Source organism: Parasteatoda tepidariorum, chromosome 9, assembly GCF_982258835.1.
Source record: "Parasteatoda tepidariorum strain Cologne lab strain chromosome 9, Ptep-v5.0, whole genome shotgun sequence".
NCBI classification, from domain to species: domain Eukaryota; kingdom Metazoa; phylum Arthropoda; class Arachnida; order Araneae; family Theridiidae; genus Parasteatoda; species Parasteatoda tepidariorum.
In genome coordinates, this window is record NC_141763.1 from 32,979,343 (window position 1) to 33,003,719 (window position 24,377).

The following is a 24,377-nucleotide window of genomic DNA, read 5'->3' on the forward strand; positions in this document are numbered from 1 at the left end:
CCACCCCATAGTTTACCTAGGATTCTAGCAATGAACTTTCCTGCTGGTTTACCATATATATAACTGGTAATTCAGGAATGATAGCTAGCATGGATAGTTGTTATAAGTAAGATATTCAAAATGTTATTCCACGACTCTATTTGTAGTAATAATACAGTTTTGGAATTGAATTATATAGAAACTAAAATAAAAAATTATTTTCTGAAAACTTTTCGGGGATTTTCTTTAGTTCAAGTGATTCACTGAAATTACATATGGCCATAAATCGAACAAAGTTTTGTTAGTTTTCTTTAGTTTCTAGCATTTTTTTCAGGTTTAGGGAAAAAGTTTGCATAGCATTTGAGAAGCATTTCACCCATAGTTCTTTTCTGTAAGATTAAATTCATTTATCACTATTGTGATTCAATACCATATTATGGTGTAACCAATCTCTGTTATTACGAATAAACTTTCAATACCCCATTTTTTACATATAACTCTGAGTTAAACATGGTGTTAAAGTTTGAAATCCAAAATAACAAAAAAAAAATTATTGCTTTCATCAAAATTAGGGGTTTGAATTAGTTTATATTCTCTCTTTATCTGCATTTCATCATTATAAATGTAGTTATTTTTTGTTAAATAGATTAAATTGATTAGTTTTATTGTTTAAATACTTACCATACTTGTTTGCTGAAATGTTCTGTTTAAGTGTCATTGAATAAAAAATTACATATTCTGAAATACGTATTCTGAAAAATTAATTTTCTTCTCACAGCTGATAATTCAGACTATCTTTCATAAAACTAAATCAATACTGTTGTAAGAGGTTGCTCTCTTAAAAGCACTTGGTATTATTTGCTACACAGATTACTATGTAATTTTGTATACTTGGTTTACTGTAGTAGAAACAATATTCAATTATATGGCAGCATTTTCTACTTTCAGGATACATTTTCAATCTGAACTATCACCATTTTGTAAAAGGGTGAATTTTCATCTATTATAGTGTGGGTCACATGTAAAGAGCTTGATAGATTAAGGTTCAGAATGCTTGACTGTGATTTTTATGAATGGAATTTTGAAGAAAAAATTTTTCTTAATTCTTGAGAAAGATCTTATTTTTGTCTTATTTAACTGTGCATCATTAATTTATTTTGTGAAGATATGAAATATCGCAAATCTATGTGGATAAAGGTGTGCTACATGCATAATTATGAATAATTTCGGTGTAAGAAAACGTCCAATTTGCTATTAGTAACAAACAGTAAATGAGTAGTTTTAGAAAGCCTGAAACCTGAATATACTTAGAAACAAATTTGAAAGGAGAGTTTGAACCTTATGGTACGATTATTTTAAATGAGTGCCTGCATTTCATTGATTACGCCATTGAAATCTAGTGGACAAGAAATTAAGGTAAGACATAATCCTTGCCTTATTTTTATATAACTTGTATATCCATAGATTACTTAAAATTCACTAAAATTTAGTTTAAATCCGCACTGCTCTTCATATATGCTGGTTTTAGATAAGATCTTATCATATCACAATTTCAATCCACGAAGGATTAATGTGATTCTATTGCTCATTCTCTTAAGATACTCAAACACCGTTTGCTACAGTGAGCTTAATTAACTTTTTGGTTTAGCAGAATTACTATTATCAATTTATATCAATAAAATTATTGTCTGCTCCTAAATTTCGTTGCATTTTCAATATATAATTTAAAAGAATTGTTGAAAACTTGGCTCCTCATACTTAGGAATCGATAATTTTATATGAAGACTTTACATTTGATGTTATAATGTCATATTTTCAATTTGCGAATAATTATTGTGTCTTTCCTAAAGAATGGTATAAAATTAATTGAGTCGTTTGTGTACATTGTTTAAGTTTCCGTCCCCACGCTGAGTAATAAACGCAATTCAAATTCTGAGCTTGGTAAAATGGAGTGTTCAATCGTAAGTGTAAAAGATCAATAAACGATTACAACAGGAAAACAACATTTTAGGTCAACCTCAATTACCGAAAATTGAGATCAACCATAAGCTGTAAAAGATGTGTTGACTTTGTATGTCTAATCCACAAGATATTTTCGTAAAATTACGCGAAGAAAAAAAATTATGGTAAAATTACTGCACTGTATGGTAATGACATTTTTAGTAAAAAGCCCATAATTCCAGTTAATAGCCTCCAAATATGCGATATATCAATCATTCATTTGGTAATGGTTTACCGGAAATTCCTGCTTTCAAAACTATAGTTCTTATTGCTTAATGTTTAGTAAAACTTACAAAACTGAAAAGTAAATTTAACCAAATAAATGTTTTTTAAGATATGCTCTGAGGTATTTTTATAAAATACAAACTTTTGCAACATATACCAAATTTTGCATTATTGTTATACCATATTTTATTATTAATTTTACCAAACTCATTACCAATGTGCCAAAATCATTACCAGATAAAAGATACCGAGCTTTTTGGTGTTCACATAGAGCCGGAAACACGATAAATTTCACCATATTCATTTTGTAAATTTTAATGCTTTTTTGAAAAATAAATATGTAACAAAAGTTTATTTAATATCAAAAACATGAAGCTTAGAATGTAAAGTAACAATAAAAAACCCAAACATGAACTGTAACATTTACGTTCTGAGAAGTTCTCGGAGTCTACGTGAAAGCTTTAATTTTTATTAAAGTTAATGTATATTTTCAATCTAAAATTTAGATTAGGTTATTCTGTAGATTTCTGGCTAGATAAAGTTTTTTTATATAGATTAAAATCTATATGAACTCTAACCTACATGAATGCCTAAATTTTTATTAGAGTTTTTGTTAACGTTTAATGTAATTTTCGAAACAATTTTTAGATTATGCGATATGTAAATTTTGGGTTAGGCTTAAGTTCATACTTGGATTTCAAGATTCCTAAAAGTTACGGTTCATGAAAAAAAATTCTTTAAAGTTAGTTTACTTTCTGAACCTTACAATTTTGAATTTCAAAAATAAATTTTGCAATATAGTTATGCTATTAACAAATTTAAAACTCATGTTTTTGTCAAATTCTTAAGAGTAAAGAGCAATTTTCAAAGACCTAAATATTTTACAATTTAACTTAAATGCTTTTGGCAAATATATAACCATAGTGGCAGTTCAAGGTTTTTTTTAATTAAAATATTAACATTTATATAATTTTGCATGGTAGACTTTGTCTAGTACAACCAAAAATAGATATAATGAGGGCTAGTAAAAATTTCAATATTAGTTAAAAGTCTAATTTAACGAATGACTCCAAATATTAAAACTCAAATTAAACCATCAAGAAATCTTTCATTTACGTATATTTAAAAAAAAATCTTTTAAGTATGTAGTTTTTTTTCAAGTAAGTTTGCCTGATAACATCTTTAGTAAAATGTACCTCACTGAATCAGCAGCTTCTCAGTGATTATTATTTTCTTCTACTTCTGATCTCTACTTTTCAGATTTAATTGTCTGAAGGGATTTCTAAAATCGATAGATAATTTAAAATGTTATTTATTAAATGCATGTTATTTAATCCTAATCTTCATTAATACTGGTATTATTCTTTGCTTTTTTAATCGATAGATTTTCATGCCTAGAAATCAAAAGTACAAATCTGCATTCTATCATAAAATGAAGCAGTCCAAAACATACTAAGGCTATTGAAATTGCTGAATTATAGACTGAAATGGTTTCATTCAAAGTAAAATGAGTCTTAAAAATTATAAAGATTTTTTTTTATGTTTAAAAAAGGACATTATTATTTTTTTTTTATCAATAAAGTCGCATTTTTAGAAAAATAATCGATAAGCTTCTAGAATTTGAATACCAAACTTTAGAAACTGCTAAAATAATTTGTTCTGGTTCAGTAAATTTATATTTTTCGGAAATAATTCGTTTAATTCTTAAGATTTTAAAATTAGCTTACCAAGCACTGCCATAATACTTTATTCTGATTCAGCAGATTCATGTTTCAGAAAAATTATATATTCTAATATGCTTTAAATACTAGGTTGTCAAACTATTTTCACAGCTATAATCTGTTATTCTGAATCAAGATATTTTGATTTTTAAAGGCAAATTGTATTGTATGTATATTTTTAGAATCCGGTTATCAATTTATTAGCATAGCTGTAATTCTTTGATCTGATCCAGTAGATTCCTTTTTTAACAGACAAATTAATTTATTTGATAATAGTGACAAACGTAGAATCGTTTGTTCTACAATAGTAGATTCATATTTTTGCAAACCAATTAAAATGTAGAACTATTTGCTGCTAAAGGTCTTCCATTTTTCAGAAACCACTATGTTTTAAAGAACATATAGTTCAAGTATGTCTGTTTTCTTGGAATTTATGATAGACGGTTGCAGTAACTAATATGTTGCCAGTAAACAAATTTCTGTCTAAATTAGCTGCGCCTTAAAGGATAAACGCATTCTCTAAACAATACAACATTGTTTTTACTTTGAGAAATCAAACTATAGGTAGACATTTTTTAAAATATGAAACTTTACATTTATAGTTTCATAAGAATGGAGTTATGGAAACTGAAACATTAATAAGTATATAAAGCTTCATACCATTTGAAAATTATATAAATAGCATGTAATTTTTAATGAATATAATTTTTCTGATATTAGAAAAGTTTCGTTTCCAAATTTTTAAGGAAATTATCGTTAAATCGGATAATCTTAATGCTGTTAATTGGAGTTGGTTACATTTAATTACGCAAATTAGATTGACAATATAAACATTCTAAAAATACACTGTGTGAAAAATAAACATTCTAAGAATACAGTCTATGAAAAATATGCACATAATATTTATTATACTCTCGAATTAATTTTTAATGATATCGACTTCTGCTTAGTTTTACCTAAAGCAATAGTCCTATAATATGTAAAATACAGAAATTAAATTTGAGTCTAACAGAATTTATGCGTAAAAAAGGTGGAAATAATTCTCATTACAAACAGGTTGTTAGATACCTGTAATGATAGAAATCAAAACCTATCTAAATTTGCTTATTATCATTTAATAATATTAACAACTTAGATTAATTTTTTGAATCTAAGTGAGTTTTTATCTCATTTTGATGGATTAAATAACTGAAAACATTTTGATGGCATATTAATCTTTAATTAATCTGAAATTTATAGACCAAATACCTTTTATTAATTTTATTATGCGTTCTTCGTATTGATGTTACTAAAAGTATGTAACGTTCGTTCCGTTTGATAGTTCGCAAACATTTGTTTCGTACTGAAAGAATGTTAAAGAAGTATTACTGCATAGAACAATAGACTGCTTAATCTAGCTAGATGAGTCTCTTTTTTAAGTAATATTCTAATTCAGACTATAAAAATAAACAAAACACTTCACAAAATTTTCTGTATCACATCTTTATGAATAACTGTGTAATTTATATTGTAAGAGAAACTTAATTAGCTATTTAATGACATGGTGGAATTAAAAACTATTTTGTATTGATAGTAAAGACTAAGGGAGTTTTACTAAATTTTGTTAAACAATGGAGGACTGTTAAGAAATATCAAGGTAAAGTGCTTCTTATCTAAACAACATTTCGATGCAAACTGTAAAAGTTAAAATAAATAAATAAATAAAATGCTTTAAAGAATTTAAAATAAGTCTCGATGAAAAAAAATCTGGTGAAATTTCCTTACTGTATGGCAGTGACATTTCTAATAATAATAAAACGTTATTCTGTTAATATAACTAACATATAGGTATTTGAACCATTCTATTTGGTATTTTTTCCCTGTTCATATGATAACGGTTTACCGGAAATTGCGGTTTCTAAAATTATAGTTCCTATTAACATACATTTAATAAAATAGGCTTGAAACGAAAATTTAACCAGATAAATGGTTTCTTATGCCATATTCTAAAGCATCATGATGGAATTACCAAATTTTGAAACATTTACCAATTTTTGTCTCACATTATAATACTATATTTTATTGTTAATTTTACCAAATTCCTTACCAAAGCACTTCGATGATATATCGAGTTCCTTAGTGTTCCCATAAAGTAAAAAACACGGTAAATTTTAATTTATTCAGGTAGTTTTAACCATACTTTTTTTCTCAGTGTATAGTAGAACTAAAAAAAATAAACTTAAATAAAATTTATATTAATAAATATGTGTGAGAAAAAGTTATGAAATTGAAGAGAACCTAATTTATAGAGAAGGAATTAAAATATTATACTAATATCTATACTATTCCGTTTGAAATATGCATTTTTACATTTTTTTGAAAAATGTTAAGCAAAACTGTATATCAATAGAATTATGCACAATAAATTGATGATATACGTCATTTTATCAAAACCGAAAGATGAAAAGAATTGGTTCAGAAGCAATGGACTTTGAAGTAAGTACAAAATCCATTTCAAAGTCGTATCCTAATGGAGCCTAGAAGCTTTAATGGTTTTTATGATTTAACAGTTAGTAAAATAAATACGTGGTTAATGAACCGTGGCACCGGGAACACAATAATGAATTCTTGATGAATTTTGTTTCACTTGTCGCGAATTCTAAGATAAATGGCTTTAGTTTTTTATTTTTATATTTTTAATGTAAATGATAAGTTCTTTTAATGATTGCAGAATAGAAGGAAGTCTTTGAATTTTTTTTTAATATATTTATCAAAAGTACAAATTTAGTAGTTTGGCAACAAATGTATGCTAAATAAATATATTTCAAAATGAAAATTTTGAAATATATATGCTAAATTTTCTTTTACTAAAAAGCTCTATCAATATGATATAATTATTAGAAGAATTCCATTTGGAAAAAAATAAAATTTTTAATAAAAAATGTAAGTAATTCATAATGTTCGCATTCAGTTTTTATATTATCTTATTTAAATCAGCATATTATACACTGAGAAAAAAATATGGTTAAAACAATCAGAATATGGACCAAGTTTCCTGTTCAATGGGATACCAAAAAGCTTGGTAATTTGTACCGAAGCATTTCGGTAATGATTTTGGTAAAATTAACTAAAATATGGTTTTATAATGTGTGATAAAATGGTAAAATTTGGCGATTTTGTTATGATACTTTAGGGCATTACATAAAACCATTTATTGGGTTAAATTTACTTTTCAGTTCTGTATTTTTACTAAATGGGTGGCAATGAGAACTATAATTCTAAAATCCAGAATTTCTGGTAAACCATTACCATATAATCGGAGCAATTACCAAATAAATGGTTAAAATACCGTAAATTTTTTTTATTAATCAGAATTAGGTTTTTTTCCTTAGATGTCATTGCCATCAGTACGGTATTTTTTCAGAATTTTTTCTCCATGTACATCTACATGCATTATAGATAATTATAATTTGCATATTTAGTTTAGGAGGAAACACTATTATAATTAGTTCAAAAGTGTTTTCTTTTTAAGCTCAACATATTATCACAGATCAATTAAATGCATATACAAATGCACATTTTTGTCATATTTCAACTGATTCAAGACATTTAATATAAGAACTTAATGCATGTATGGTTTACGCTGAATATTTTTTATTGAACGATTTCATTATTCATTCAATTATTTTAATACAGGAAACACCTTTACAAATTTGCCCCTTTTTGATTGTATCGGTCTGCACATCTATACAATATAGTATGAGTCTTCGCTTTTTAAATTAGCTAATACATTGAAACACTTTATGAAGTAATCATTCGTTCATTCGAGCTACAATTATTAAAAAAATAGTTTAAAGTTTTTCAAAGGTAAAACCATTATAAAAGTTCAAAGATCTACGATCCAACAATAATATTGGTACTGAAAGATATGATACAATGCAGATTTGCTGCAACTTTAATAATAAGGTAATAAATTTGTTTAAGTTGATCCACTATAATCATTTAGTCAAGTTTAAAAAGGATTCAGTTGCACTGTTATTTGGTTCAATTTAGTTTCATATGGAGATTGCGCGGTATTATGATTTAACACGCTTTAAAGTTGGCCAACGTTTAAAGTTGAAAATTGTACAACATAATTGTTCATCGAAAGAGAAATTCACACAGATCAATTTATTTTTGATTCATTGTCTACTGTTAGAAATTTTGGACCACATATGTGGTCTAAATTTGCTACATCCTTCAATCGGGAGCTAAGTTGAACAATTATGTTGTATAATTTTGCTTTGATTATGCAATAAGATTGATTCAACTTTAACGGAAATGCCAACCAGCCTGTGTAGGGGTCAGGGAACTGGCCTTGCAGCAGAAAGGTTCTAGGTTTGAATCCCGGGCAAGGCATGGATGTTCTTTCATTTTCTGTACTCTCTGTTCTTACAGTGGAAGCAACGTTGGTCCACCTAATATGGGGCCCCTGAATGAGTGGTCAACAAAATCTGCCCTTCAAATGCCTGTATGACGAAAGGTCATTCTTCATGTGGGCATTGGAAAAAAGAACTTTAACGGAAATATTGTTTAATTCAACATTGAGTTTAAAGTTGCAGCAAATTTGAACCTTATTTATGATTCAGCCCGCAAAAAGGCACAAATAACGTGTTTCAACGTGTTTTCTAACAGTGTATTGTGTGGTTGAGTTATCTCTCCGCTGTAAGAAAAACATTTGGGAAAAAGCATCTGGTGGCATGCTTCTACGATGTCGATATAAAAATCTCGATGAGTAGTCTTAATTCAAGAGATAAATTGCAAGACTTAATTGAATTTTATTATTATTACTTTCTTTAAAGTACGACTAAACAAAAACTTAAGCATCAACTGAGTGCTTCCTATTTTGCTAACCTATAACATATTGGGATTGTTTCTGAAATGCTAATTTGTGACTTTCGCAGCTTTCTATAATTATTAATTATCTTAAGCTTACTCATTAGTGGTTAAATCTTTATCTTTTACACTGAGAAAAAAGTAAGGTCGAAAATATCAGAAAATGGTAAAGTTTACCTTGTTTCTTGCTTTATAGGAATACCAAAAAGCTCGGTAATTTTTACCTAGAAGTACTTTGGTAATGATTTTAATAAAATTAACAATAAAATATCGTTTTATAATGTGTGATAAAGTTTGGAAAATGTAGTAAAATTTAGCAAATTTGAGTATGGCATAAAAAAATTAAAATAAATAAATAAAATTTGTTCAGTTTTTACATTTTAGCTTCGTATTTTTTACGAAATGGGAGGTAATAAGAACTATAATTTAGAAAAACAGAATTTCCTGTTAACCGTTATCATATGAAAGAAAATTAACAAATGAATGGGTTAGAAACCGTATATTTTGGTTTTTATTAACATAGTTATGTTTTTTTTTACCAGAAATGTCATCACCGTACAGTACGATAATTTTACTATGATTTCCTTCTCCCTTTAGGTTAAACTTATAGATACATAGGCTGTTTTTGAAAATTAAATGCATACGTGATATATGAAAAGAGATTCCAAAGACAAATCAGCACGAAAACAACTTCTAAATAACAGTTAAAGATCCAATTTTCATAACAAGTTGTGAATGTTGTTGCAGCAAGTTCAAGTGATTGTCAATATATTCTTGATTCACCATTTCAATTCAAAAGACAACTTGAAAATATTTATTGAATTAATTTGAATATTTAAGGTATCATTGAAAAGTATGAATCTTCAAATGAGTGCTTGCATTTTTGATGCACCTAGACCATTTTGTGATTTTTCAAAAAACATATTTTTTAGTTTGATAGCTTTTTATAATTATTAGTTAAATTCAATGTACAAAAAAACAACAAAATATGATCATAATTATTTAAAAACAAATATAAAGACGCATAGGAGTGACCGATATGCATAGGTAAGAATTAAAATGAAATGTATACACGAGGAAAACACACATCAGTATAAAAGCTAATCTTCATAAGAAGTTGTGAATAATGTTGCTACCAAGTGAAAGATATTTTAAGATTCATGAAAGATATTTTAAGTGACTGTTAATGAAAACTTCTCTATATGTAATTTCAATTCAAAAAAATAAATTACAAAAATCAGTTAAAGTTAATTTTTCTAAAATTTGATTAAAAAGCATAAGACCTCAATTAAGTACCCGTGTTTTCAACATTTTATAACATCTTGGGATTTTTTTTATATAAAAATAATAATAATTTTCAGATAAACAAATTTATAGTTAGTCATTTGATTTAGAGTTTTTTAAAAGTACAGAAATGCTATGATGATAATATATAATTTAAAGCAAAAAATAAAGATACATTGGCATCGAGTGAAAATGAAATGTATAAACGATATCTGAAAACACACATCAGTTTAAGAGCTTATCTTCACAAGTTGTGAATGATGTTGCAGTCAATTTAAATGACTGTCAATAAAAACTTCCACACCTAATTTAAATTTTTGAAAAAATTGATTCCAAAAAATTAAGTAATTTGAAATTTTCATTAAGATATGACTAAAAAGCTTAAATCCCTAATTTAGTGTTTTTGTTTTCAACAATTTATAACACCTAAAGATTGTTTTTGATAAAAAAAAATAGTAATTTGGAGTTGAACAGTTTTTATAATTAGTAATTTAATTTAGAATTACTTAAAACTGTAAAACTATAATAATATTTGAATATTTATTTTTATGGAACAAAACTAAAGATGTATAGGCGATGAATTAAAATGAAATGTGAAAACGATGCATGAAAACACACATTAGTTAAAGAGCTAATTTCCATAATAAGTTGCGAATGCCATTACAAATAATTAAAGTGGCAGTTAATAAAACTTCTTCATATGTAATTTCAAAATAATGATAATAATAAATTCCAAAAATTAGTTGTATTTAAATTTTCCTTAAGATTTGACTAAAGAAAGCTTAAAATCTCAACTTGTGTTTTCAACAATTTATAACAACTAGGGATTGTTTTTGATAAAAAAAAATTATTTGCTGTTGAACATTTTTTATAATTAGTAATTTAATTTAGAGCTGTTTAAAACTACAGAAATACAATAATATTTAATTATTTATCTTTATAAAACAAAAATAAAAATTAAATAGACTATGAATGAAAATGAGGTGCATTTGCGAAGAATGAAAACACATATCACTTAAGGAGCTAATTTTCATAACAAGCTGTAAGCGATATTACAGTCGATTTAAGTGACTGTTAATAAAAACCTAGCAGACACGTAAGTTCAATTCAAAAAATGGATGACCAAATTTAGAGAAGCTTATGCAATACATTAATCAACTCAAGGCAAAACATATTTAATAGTGTTTCACTTGAATCATAAATGCACCTTTCTGCAAGACTATTCAATTAAAATCCCCTCGGGATTGCTCAATGTTTGAGCTTCTATTATATTAATTGCAACATAGGGAGTAAATAAGGAAATTAAATGCGTGAACTTAATCTTCGTAGAAGCTTGATTTGCATAAGCTCTAACGGTGAATTAGCTGTAGCGATTACTAACATCTTAGAAGAGCTTTCATCAAGTGCGAATATATTTTGTTTTTTGGTTATGTTTGTTGACGACCAGTTTGATATCCTGTTCTTCCTTTATTAAACGATTTGTTTTCCTCCAATATCAATAGAAGATTAGTTTTACTTCTTTAATATAGTCGCTTTCTTTTGTGAACGCTTAGAAATATTCTCTAAGGCTGTTTTTTAGAAAATTTTAAATGTCATTCTTTATTGTCTCCCTTGAATAAAAATCCGCTAAAATTTTATCAATTAATGCAATAGATATTGAATTGTGAAATGATTGAAAATATCTCACTTGGTAAATCCATTTAGCTTTAGTCGGCCTAGTTTTTTTTCTAATAAATTTCCAAAGGCAATAAAATATTTCTTAATGTTTGATTTTTTTACAATTTCATTCAAATTATTTTGATTTATATTGTTAAAAGAATTCTTTAAAATTAAAAATTTGAATAATTTTTTGAAAAAAAGTACTTCAGAAATTGCTCGTTTAAATTTTTGAAACAATATTTTTCAAATAATAGTTAGTTAATTTTTTAAAAAAAATAACAAACTTGTAATACTTCGATTAATTCTTTTCAAAATAATAGTTAACTAGCAATTTTTCTGTTAAATGTTTTAAAACAATAATTTACAGCTAATAATTCGAGTGATTTGATAAATGTTATTTTAATAATTGTAGTTTAATTAGATTTTTTTCAAAAGTGCTTTGTTTGACTAAATGTTTTAAAATAATATTTTACTACTTACTGATTAATAGCATCTTAGGAGAACTTTAGTTAAAAGCGAATGCCTTTTTTTCAATTTAGTTTGTTGATCGATTTTAAGATACTTTTTCTCCTGTTCTGCTATTTTGTCATCATTAGATGAATAGCTTTACTCCTTTAAAATAGCCGTTTTTTTCAGAATTTTGGAAAAATTCTTCATGGTCCATTTCAGAAAATTTTAATTGTCTTTTTTATATTCCCTTGTGGACTTTAATTTGTTAATATTTTTATCTATTAATCAAACAAAGCTTTAAATATAAAAAAATATAAAAAATACTCTTAGATAATCTCTTTAGCTAAGTTAGTCTCCAATGCTCTTCGACTATCTTTTTTTTAATTATTACAATAACTCTCTAATAAAAAACAGTCATCCTCAATTTTTTTATTTCTCTATATTATATTCAATCCATTTCTTATTGATAGAAATTTCCTAACAACTGTTAATTAGTACTATTTTATTATGCATATAAATATAACATTTAACTTCTTAATATTTATATCAATAATTAGATACTTGCAAGTGACGTCATTGAAGGTAAATCGTGGCATTTGTTGATTCAGGAGGCAATCATACAGACTTCGCTTATACGTATCCAATTAAATCTGATTTAAATCACATGGTGTTAGGCCTAACCACTTCTTTTCTTATCATATAATTCTCATATGTTCACTTCATTTCTTCAATATAATTAACTAGTAATTATTTGAAGAGTATTTAAGGAAAGCATTCATATAAAATAGTATTGTTTCTTAAACTTTCATTTTTTAAATTTTATGAAATGTAAGTTAAGAATGAGTTTTCAGAAAAAGGATGAAAACTTATGTCACGTAGCGTACATTGGGATATTTTTAATTAACATAATATTTGTTTTATTCTTCAATTTCGCAAGTGTTCGGTATTCGTGAGCTAATTTACTATTCTTGAAACATTATACTTCTTTTTTTTTTTTTTACTGGTAAACTTTTAATTATTTTGAACAGCAGTGAGGAAAACACTGAACAATAATGTGTTTTAATCGATAATAAAAAATTTAATGAATATATAAAGATGCTTTTTTTTAACAAAAAAATGAGGAAAATAACAATTCAGTCATTATAATGATTGCACCATTTTATAAATTTGTTTACTTAAAAGTAATTTTATTCAGAACTTATATTTTTAACAAGAATTTTCATTTTCCAATTTAAGAAAATCCAAATGAATTCAAAACTTTAAATAAATAAAAAAATTCTCCCAAATTATGTAACATTTACTAATAAACATAAAAGTTTAGCTCTATCCATTGAATAATTTTTCAGATGTATGAAATTAAAAAAAGTTTTTTTTGTGCCTTCAGAAACTATTCAATCAATTTTGTTCAAACTTCAGATTTTATCTTTTAAAGGCAGGCAGTTTACCTTACTAACTCTGCGTTTCTAAATTGATTGCATTTTCTCATTTTAGGGTTAAAACAAATAAATTTTCTTATAATAAAATTGGTAGTAAATTAAATTTTTATTTAAATTATTTTCATTTTCCAAATAAAGTTACGAAATATATACAAATTAATCTAAATTTTGCAATTTAAGTAATTAAAATTTGAATAAAAAACTAATTGTAATTTAAATAATTAAAATTTCAATAAAAAACTGATTGTAATTTATGTTTATAACAAAATTGAAGCCTCCAGAAAAATAGAGAATAAAATTTCAATTCCATATTAGATGTTAAAGATTTAAAAAAATCCAAATTAATCTTTCTAAATCTGTAACTTGACGTGAAAATGAAATTTAATTTAAGCAAGGAAATTTCCTAGTTAATTCCTAGTAATAAATTATTCTTCAATATTCAGATGAAATTCCACAGCCTAAAAAATATTATTTATTTAGCTAATTTAATAAATTAAATTTTTATAAAGTTATGTAAAAATTTATTTGATATATTATTTTTCTGATCTTAACAGCTTGATCCAAAGTTAAAATTCATCGTTGCATCGTTTTTGAATTAATTTACTTGTAAAGAAATGGTTTTATCCGTTTTTTTCAGAATTATTCGTTGCATAATATTTTATTACTTGATTAAAGCACTATTTATTAATAAAATTAAACCAACTGAATTGTTATATTATTGTGAAATTCACTTAATATTTATCATCTTAAATGTTTATAATATTATGTTAATAATAACATTTTAAATGTTTAAACTTTATTAGTCTTTGCTTTCGATACTTGGTTTAATATGGTAATTGTAAAAATTAGTTTTTTTTATTAGTAATGTTACATTTTATTAAAATGTAAGAGCAATTGAAAATCCAATTTATCTAACCTTAATACCTATTTATTAAAAAAAATTATTGAATCCGCCTGAGTATATATATATATATATATATATATATATATATATATATATATATATATATATATATATATATATATATATATATATATATATATATATATATATATATATATATATATATATATATATATATATATATATATATATATATATATATATATATGTTTGTACGTAAAAGTGTGATCAAAACTACCAGAATATGAAATATTAAATAAATACAAATCAGCATGTGTATAAATATGAATAAACCAAATCAATCTCATGACTGACAGAATGGAGGTTCGAGTCCCAGCCTTGACATCACGATTTTTCCTCCATTCCTTCGACACATGAAGAGTTTCCAGTGCTCTTCGTTCCCGAATTTGTGACCCTGGACTATTAGAATATGATACTCTCATTCCCGTATAGATGGAATGGCCATGAAGCTGCCTAGCATAAAAAAGTCTAGTATTTTCATGCCAGTTATAGAGGGCTAAAAGAAACATATAGTTTTGTGTTTATGGTTTTTAGTCATACTAGTTGTAAACTGTTTCAAAACCATGAAGAGAAAAAAAATTATCTTTACCATAAGCTTTACGTTTAATTTGATAAACAGACTACTGCGTGTTATTTTACCGTAATTTTGGAATGAAAATTTTAACAGTGTAAGGTACAATTTTACCGAAACAGCTTTTATGTTCTTTGATGTAGTTAAACATTTTTTTTCCAAAACTTATTTAGTTTTTAATTAAATATAAGGTATTTAAAATTCGTATTTCTTACAGTAAGCATGATTATAACTGTCTGAATTGATTGTTGAATATGTTTGACCTATAAATGTATGCACCGGAAACGATGAACGATCCCAAGTTTTATCCAGCTATATTCATTATTTTTCTCAGAGCTATTTAAAAATGTGTAGTGTAATATTAAAATTGATAACATTTATTTGATTATTTAATTTAAATTGAAAGGTGATATATTTTCATTCAAACACTTTCTTTTTACGCGTGAGCTACTCTAACGAAAAATTGGCTAAATAAAAGTTAAAATAAAAATCCATTTGTCAGTTGGAATTTTCTATAAAATGACGATATGATAAAAAGTGTATTATATCGAAATTGTTAAAAATTTAAAAGGTTTTTTTTATTGTTTCATTAGATTTTGTTAAAGAGGGGCGTTGAAAAACTTTACTTGCTGAATGGGATGTGAGCTATAAAGAGGTTAACCTAAACCGTAGAGCATGGCGTGAAAACTAGTTATTTGGTTAAATTTACTTTTCTGTTTTGTAATTCTTATATGTAAACTAAACTAAAACTAAACTGAACTCAGTGGCGCGACAGCCCGTAGAGGGCCAAGACCTACTGTGCCCATCTTTTCTTGACCTTGGGCTCTGGTGTGCAGGAGCAGATGTTCCGGTCAGGTGGACAGCCGAACGCGGAACCCCCAGTGTTTAGTTCCCAAGCATGCTTGGTACTCATTTATCGACCCACTTAGGGGATGAAAGGCTGCGTCAACCTTGCCCGGTCGCAGGATCGAACCAGGGACCTGTGGCACGACAGCGCGATGCGCTTCCGCTCAGCCACCGGGCGTCTATAAAAATACTAATTTTTCAAAATATTAGTTCTGAGCACTCTGATAGTTAACTGAGAGAATGATTTATTAACCTGTATGATCAATCATTTCATTATTTTTAATAAACACTAGACGCACAGTTGTGTGCAAATACTAACAATAAAAATAGTAGGTCCTAAATTTTAAATGAAATTAGATCTTACATGCAAATAAAGCAAATAAAAAAAATTTAAGTAGTTAGGTTCAAAAATTTACAAAACATAGAAAATGGAAATAAATGTAGATGGATGATTTTTTAAAATTTTCTTCAGGAAAAGTTCAAAAAAATGACAATTGATTTCTATAAAGTGATTTACAGAACTTAATATGCATGCAAGCTTTGAATTTTCATGTTAAATGTTTGGAAGAAGTGGAAGAAGACAAAATTGAGAATTTCAAAATTTCGAGTTAAAAAAATGCTAAAATTTTCACTTCTTATTGATGGATTTAGTTATTACAAGGAGATTTGTAATAACCACCCTTGCTGTATATTTTTATAATTCTTGGCAAAGATGAAAAAAGTATGAAAATAAGGTGTCGTTTATTTGGAAAGAATTTTTGATATCGATAGTACTTTTTTAAAAGGCATTTTTCAACCATTCAGTTTTCAACTCTTAAAACTAAATTTTATAAGAATATAAATCAAAGTAATTCATATTCTTTCATAATTTTTCTTGCCTATCATGTTGTCATTGAGATTTAGTTAATTTTTTAAAGTTATATTGTTTATATATCCAACAGGCATTATAGAGAGTTTTTAATTTACGCGGAACTGCTTACAATTTATGAAAAAAAATATTTTAAAAGTCAAATTCCGCTTAATTGAAAGCATACTTTATGCTCAGAGCACGTTTTAAGTTTTTTTTGGCAATTTATGAATCAATTCTAACTGCGAAGTTATATTATTGTACATACAGTAGTAAACATGCTTGAAAAATTTAATTATGAAAGATATTTTAATTACATAATATTATGCGGATTTTAATTATGGACTTAGATTTGTGTATAATAAGAACTTTTCAAAATTAGAACATTTTACAAACTTTAATAAACAAAAATTGATTATGCTTGAAATCTTTCTTCGATTCGATTTATCTGTATTATCATTTTTCTCTTCGTTTAATTTACTTCTAATAAAAATATGATATTTGTCAATTTTATTTATATTTGAAGAAATTTAACACTTTGACAATTAAAAAAAGAGTTAATGTTGAAATTGAAAAAGTATAGCGTAATAAAACGAAAGGAAATTTTCACAATTTTAATAAAAGTATTTAAATAATAGGCATAAAAAGTATTAAAAAGTAAGTATTATCCTTGATATTTAATGTTTTTTTGGATTTTGCATTTTGTCTGCTTTCAGGTCAATACAAAAATATTAAAAAATAATGTATAATAATTTTGCGTGTATGAAAAAGAGGAAAACGTTAGGAAAGTATTTGTATACTTTTGCAGCTTTGTATCGCTACTCTCAATATATTTATTAAAAAATATAAGAGCTAAAGATTAGTTCTTTAAAAATTAAAATATTGAAACATGATAAAACAAATTGTTCAAGGTATATAAGTGTATAAAAAGTTACAAACTAAGGTCCACAATGAGACATTTAAATTGTCCGGGAAATCTGCGTATAATACTTGGCAATCTGAGCATAAAAATAATGAAAGGAAATTAATAATAATTAGTTAGAGAAATAAATAGTTAAGTAGTTTTATGCAGCAAATAATTTCTCAAAATCAATGGAAGTAGAATGTAGTGCTTTCAATCGTATGATAAGCTAATTTTGATCATTATCACTACATTAGAAATTTTATACATCTAGTGCAATTTTTTGTTATTTATACAAGCATAGACATAACATGCTAATCATGTTTTGTCTTATTAACATGGCATTAACTATGTATTAGTACTAACATGATAACCATGTTTACGAATCAGGGAACTCTTATAATTATTGATTTAGGAATGTACACTAAAAACCAAGTAATCTTAATAAGTGAATAAAATCTCCAATCCATAATTTCATTGAAGAACATGAGAAAATTAGCATTTGACAATAGCTATAAACCTTACAACTAAAAAATGTTTGGAAGTGTACTGTAAAAAATTTCGGATCAAATTATGGTAAAAAGTACTGATAGCCAGAGTGCAGCATCCGTAAAATCTATTCCTCTGCAAATTTCATTTCTACCATAAAATTACCTTAATTTTTACAACTATATTTATTTAACTACTGCTATACCGTGATTTTTCAGTGAATACTGCAGTTAAAAAAATTGTATATAAAATTTTTGTTCCATAAAATTTTACGGTAAAAATGGATTTTAGGGTAAAATGCACCGAAACCCTGAGTTCCGTTATTTTTTACAGTTCCGTTATTTGATAAGAAATTTTTTACAGTAACATATTTTATTCAAAAACAAAAACCTAAAATTAAAAATTGTTTAATGATTCCGAACATATTCCACTTAAAGGAACGTTTATTAAGAGATAAGTTTCTTTTCCAATTTTTATTGTTATTTTGGAATAAAATAAGATGCTCTAAAACACTTTCTTCATTGCAAATTATTTTACAAAATAATTTGTAAATAAGGAAAATTTTAAATGCAATTTTACATACTTCGAAAGAATGTGAATGTATATTTTTTTATTCTTATAATTAGAATAAAAACAGTTTGGGCATGATATTTTACTGTGTAAATTCTAACAATAAATAATTAAACTGATAGTTGTTTACCTATTGTGAACTTACTAATCAATGTATGTTCTCTTGTTAATTTGGACTTCTGGCTGTATGGGAACTTCAAAAAGCGCGGTAATTTTTACAGAAGCGCTTTGATAATGACTTTCGGTAAAGTTAATAATAAAATATGTTTTTAATGTCGAGTCATTTGGTTGTAAATGAGACAAAATTTCGTAATTTTATTGTGATACCTAAATAAAACTATTTATTTGATTATGGTATCCGACTGAGTGAAATTCGGCAATTTTGATTTTCTTTATTGTTCATATTTGAACTTTTACTCCTTAGCCTATATCTCTTTAAATTTTTGCTCTCTTATCTTTAGAATCGAAGTTATAATTATTTTTTTTCACTTGCTGACATACGAAACACAATAGCAATTACATACTTTAAATGCATTTTTAGAAATTGGAAAAATCTCTTCATTTGGAAACATCATTTTGGAAAAATCTCTTAATGCTAACACACATTCCAAAAAAGTTTTATTGTAGAGCACTGTAAAGCTAAGGTCTAAGTGTGAATATGTTTTTATCATGCCTTAAGTAACAATATTTTTTTTAAATCTTTCTTTAAAAACTCAACATCGAACAATATATTCAAATCTATTTAATTTTATATTTGAAATTTTTAAAAGTCTCTGATGCAAAGCATAGGAAACTATATTATAGAGCTAGAAATTTCTTTATTGATGATTATACAATTCAGTTTGTTCTAGAACTATTAGCATGAAATAAAAAGTTGTAGTTTTGATGCTCAATTTTGTCTTTATTTTGAAAAAAATATTTTATAAATTTTTAAAGTTTACTTTAGATTTATAATTTTAGAGCCCCTGTTTACCAAACATAGAATCATAATTTCCTGTAAACCGTTACCATGCGAGCGCAAAAATTACCAAATAAATGATTTAAATACCGTATATTAAAGTTTCATTACCAGAATTATGTTGTTGTTGTTCTTTTTTTTTGAACCAAAAATGTCCATGCAAACTACACTTCATGTTCCAGCAAATTACACTGCATGTTTCAATGCTAATAAATCCTTCTTCACACTTGAAAAACATGTGCAGGTGCAAATTTGAGGACATTGACACCCATTACTTTTATCTTTACAATTTGAGTATTTGAAATATTAAATAAAGGCTCCCAACAGTTTATTTCAAAATTTAATTACAAGAAACGTCATAAAATACTCCATTTTAACTTCTGAAATTTAGAACAATATATTCCACTGTTATTTAATTTAATTAATTCAGAGAAAAAACGCTGAATCAGTTTTAGAATAAATACAAACAAAGAACTAATGTGATTATAAAGTCGGGAGTGAAAAAAATTAAAAAGTAACATTTGTTTTTTAAAAATATTGAGTTTTTGAAACGTTAATGATTGCTGTAAATTTTTTTGCGGCAAACTGCCAACCACAAGGAGAAATAAAAAATATATATCTAGCCTTAATCTGAAAAAACGCTAAGAGGCACGACAACGTTTAAGCTAATCAGTTTATAGAAAATATTTATTTCATTAAAATCTAATTACCATGTCATCACATATTTACTTCTTTCTGTAAATGTATGCAACGAAATTCGTAAACATCAGATTTTACAATTAAATGCAATTAATGAATTTCCAGAGTAACTTCAAAACGTTTTCGATTTTGCTTTTAAACAATTAAATATTAAACCTCATATTCATAATGTTGTATAGAATTATATCATCAAGCATAAATACGCAATCATAGATATAAAATACTAAATAGAATTGGTAAAAAAGTACTGAGAAAGGGAAAATGAAGTAAGATTAGATATAATTATAAACATTTATTTCACTCATTTTTTTTTCAATAAATACTTAGATTCTAATTCAATTCGATCTTGGAAACTATGTATTCCTTCTAATATTAAAATAAGTTGATTAAAATATAAGCATCGGTTAGACAAATCACAGACTATTAAGTTTAGTTTTTTTTTATCCATTGGGAAACTGGGATAGAGGGTTGAGGATACTTTGGCCTATTTCGATTTTAATTACTCTGCAATTAAAAAAATTAATTACTAAACGTATTGTTTGTTTCTGAATTTTCATAATTTGTTGCAATTTAAGTCCTATTTATCATTCAAGTGTTGGCCTTATAGGAACGTATATACACTGAAAAAATTCCGGATCAAATAACTGTAAAAGTCCCCAACCCTCATTTTTACTAGAACATATTACGGAACAAAAAACTCTGATGTACCGCACAATTTTTGGACTTTTTTTTTGCAGTACTATTTAAGCTGGATTTACCGTTAATTGGGTTTAAGGGATGATGCATCCAAAATGACGGTATTTCATACCGGAATTAATCAGGAATTCTTTCAGTTTAGAGAACTTAATGACTAGAATGACGAGAAGGGCTAAAGGAGTCCCTAAATTATTTTGGAAGGTAACCTATAACGCCAGGTAAGTTTGGGATTTAGGTATGCTTTTGCAAGCATACCCGTACCCCCGTTTCATTAAAAAAAAAGAGTATTTCACCATATCTTCAGTATATTCATATATAATTCACCATACTTAGGGAAAAGGAAATTCAATTATTTAAGAAACTAATGTATAAGTATCATTGAAAAGTCAGTGTTCCGTTTAATAAAATATTTTCGTTAAACATATCGAATAAAATGCCCTAGAGTTTTGATAACCGATTCTCTAATATATTTCTTATTAAATCAGTTAAGTTTATATTGTAAGATTGTGGGTGCCTAATTGATCTACATACAAACAATTTGGGAAAGGTCAGACTAGTCCCTTCATATTTTATAGATATACAGCAATTTTCAATCTTTCTGGCGCTAAACATATGTGAATCAAATAAGAGTATTGCTTTAACATTTTATTCACGCATAAAATATAAATGGTATTTAATAGAAGCGTCATGATTTATTTCTTATGAATACTTCAGTAAAGTAATAAAACATTTAAGTTACTTCATTCATATGATACGCAAATATTGTATTTATACAATATTAGTAAATTATACACAGTACAAAAATTGATGTAAAGTAGTTGCCACCAATTTTGGAGTTGAGATACACTAAACTCTTTATAGTTCATGTAATCACGTTTTTCATTTTTTTTCCACAATTGTTGTTCTATTTATTTTTGTATATTTGCTTATTGATAACACATATTTCTTATGCATTAGAATCACTTTAATATCTTCACTGTAAAAACATTTCGCTTAAAAAGCAAGCCCATTTTTAGCAATATATTCGCACTAATTATTTTGACAACTTTATATAATTTTTTGCACGATAACTACAGTTCAATAGTGAAAAAGGCAATTATAACAATTTTATCTTAGAGAATGTATTTGTGACAGTTTTAGTTTCAAATGCAGTTTTAAGTACCGAACTGTAATTATCGAGCAAAAAATGATGTGAAATTGACAAAATAACAATTATTTGAAAGAATTAGTATAAATATGTAACTAAAAATGAGCTTGCTTTATGAACAAAATGCTTTTGAAATGAAGCTATTAAATTAATTATTATGCACATGAAAATGCGTGCTGTCCCTTAACAAAAACACAAAAAACGAATAAATTAATAAATAAACTATAACAGTGAAAAAATAAATATAAAATGTAACTGCATGAATTGTAAAACTTTTTTAATTTGTCTCGAAACTAAATATGGTGAAAACTACTTCTAGCCAAATTTATACAGTGCATGTGTTAATATATAAATATAATTATGTAAATATAATTATGTAAATATAATTATGTAAATATATATTAAACAATCAATATGTTATACAGCTTTATAAATATGCAATGATATATAAATAATACTTACTGTGGGTCATTATTTTTAACACTATTCAAGAACATAAGTTATAATTTTGATACTATTTGTAACTTTTTTTTATAATATTTTAATAATATTTATATGCATTATTAGCATGCATAGACTAATATATAATGTGTTAAAATATGATAGCATAAATGTGAATTTAATAATTACAATATTAAATAAATTTATATCATATAAAAATGAATTATATTTATATGTAATGAATAAGCAAAGCGACTTTGTTGAGAGTAAAGAAAATCACATGAATGAAAGTGTAACTTAAGTTAACCTCTAAAGCAAATTTGCTACCAGAAAAAATACAATTAAATACATTATACAATTAAATATAATTGAATGTCTTATACGATTAATATAATTACATAAAATTACGCGATTAAATAAGTTTACATGAGGATAAATATTATATAAGTAAATAGATTCATATTAATTTATATTACAAATAATGAGCACAACGACAAGCTGTAAAAAATTAGAATTGTATAAAAGAAAACACATAACTTAAGATGTCTTATAAAACAAAATGGTTTCTATGAAGAAATTAAAAATTAAATAAATATAATTAATTGTATTATATAACTTAATAAATTTGTATGAACAAATAAATCATGTAAGTAAATGCATATATATTTAGATATTATTTTTATGTAAAACAACAACGCTGTGGAAATCAAAAAGTGAATAAATCAAAATGTAACTCATTATGTCTTGCAAACGAAATAGTGACCAAAATATTAAGAGATGCATTGTAAATAAATAAGTATAAGTGATGAATTATAATATTAAACAAGTTTATACAAGTAAATACATTTTATAGAATGTAAAAATACGTATAAGTACGTGTATATATTTATGTTGTATGTATTAAATAGGCAAATGAACAATGCTCTAAAAAGTAATAATTGCATAAATGAAAATTCAACTTAACATGCCTTCCAAACAAAGTGGTCACTAGAAATATAAAAAAAATAATATAAAAGTACGTAAGTATAGTTAAATGAATTATAATATTAAATAAATTTGTAAGACTAATATGTTATATAAATGAATGCTCGTACATTTATATATTAGTAATGAGTGGAATGATAGAAAAAAATTGTAAGAAGAAAAAAATTTTATTCACGAAATGTTACTCTGGTGGCTATTAAGTTACAAAACAAAATGGCTACCACCAGGAAGAGAACAAAAAATTCTCATGATCTAAATCACTAAAATAAGTTTGAGTCATTTAGTTACTGACACATCGCGTCAACCATCCATCATTTCACTCCCTCCCCCCCAAATTGTCTCAATGAAATGATAGATAAAGTAATTTCTTATTCTTTCATACTTGTATTTATTAGAAATCGTGTCAAGATTTACCTTTTTACTTTTGTTCATCTATAGTTTCTTCAAACAACGAAATGCTTATTATTATCAATTGTGATGACAAATTTTATAGATCCTTATCAATTCACTTCATAAAATCAAATTAGAGACAGCAAAATAGTATTTTTTTTTCTATTTTTGAATACCGAAGAGAAAAATGGCTTGAAAATTTAGATTTTAAGAAAAATTTATTAAACATTTTACTGTTGGGTTATTCCGAAAGTAATTTCTTCCTTCTTTCTAAAAATAAAAGACGATTTCTTATAGTGAGTAA

General features: G+C 25.8%; 1 protein-coding gene across 5 annotated transcripts in view; it reads right to left on the reverse strand.

The window, feature by feature from the left end:
- Nucleotides 1-24,377, reverse strand: part of LOC122270414 (uncharacterized) — a 120,165-nt gene that overhangs the window by 86,867 nt on the left and 8,921 nt on the right. The gene's annotated exons all lie outside the window — the stretch shown is intronic.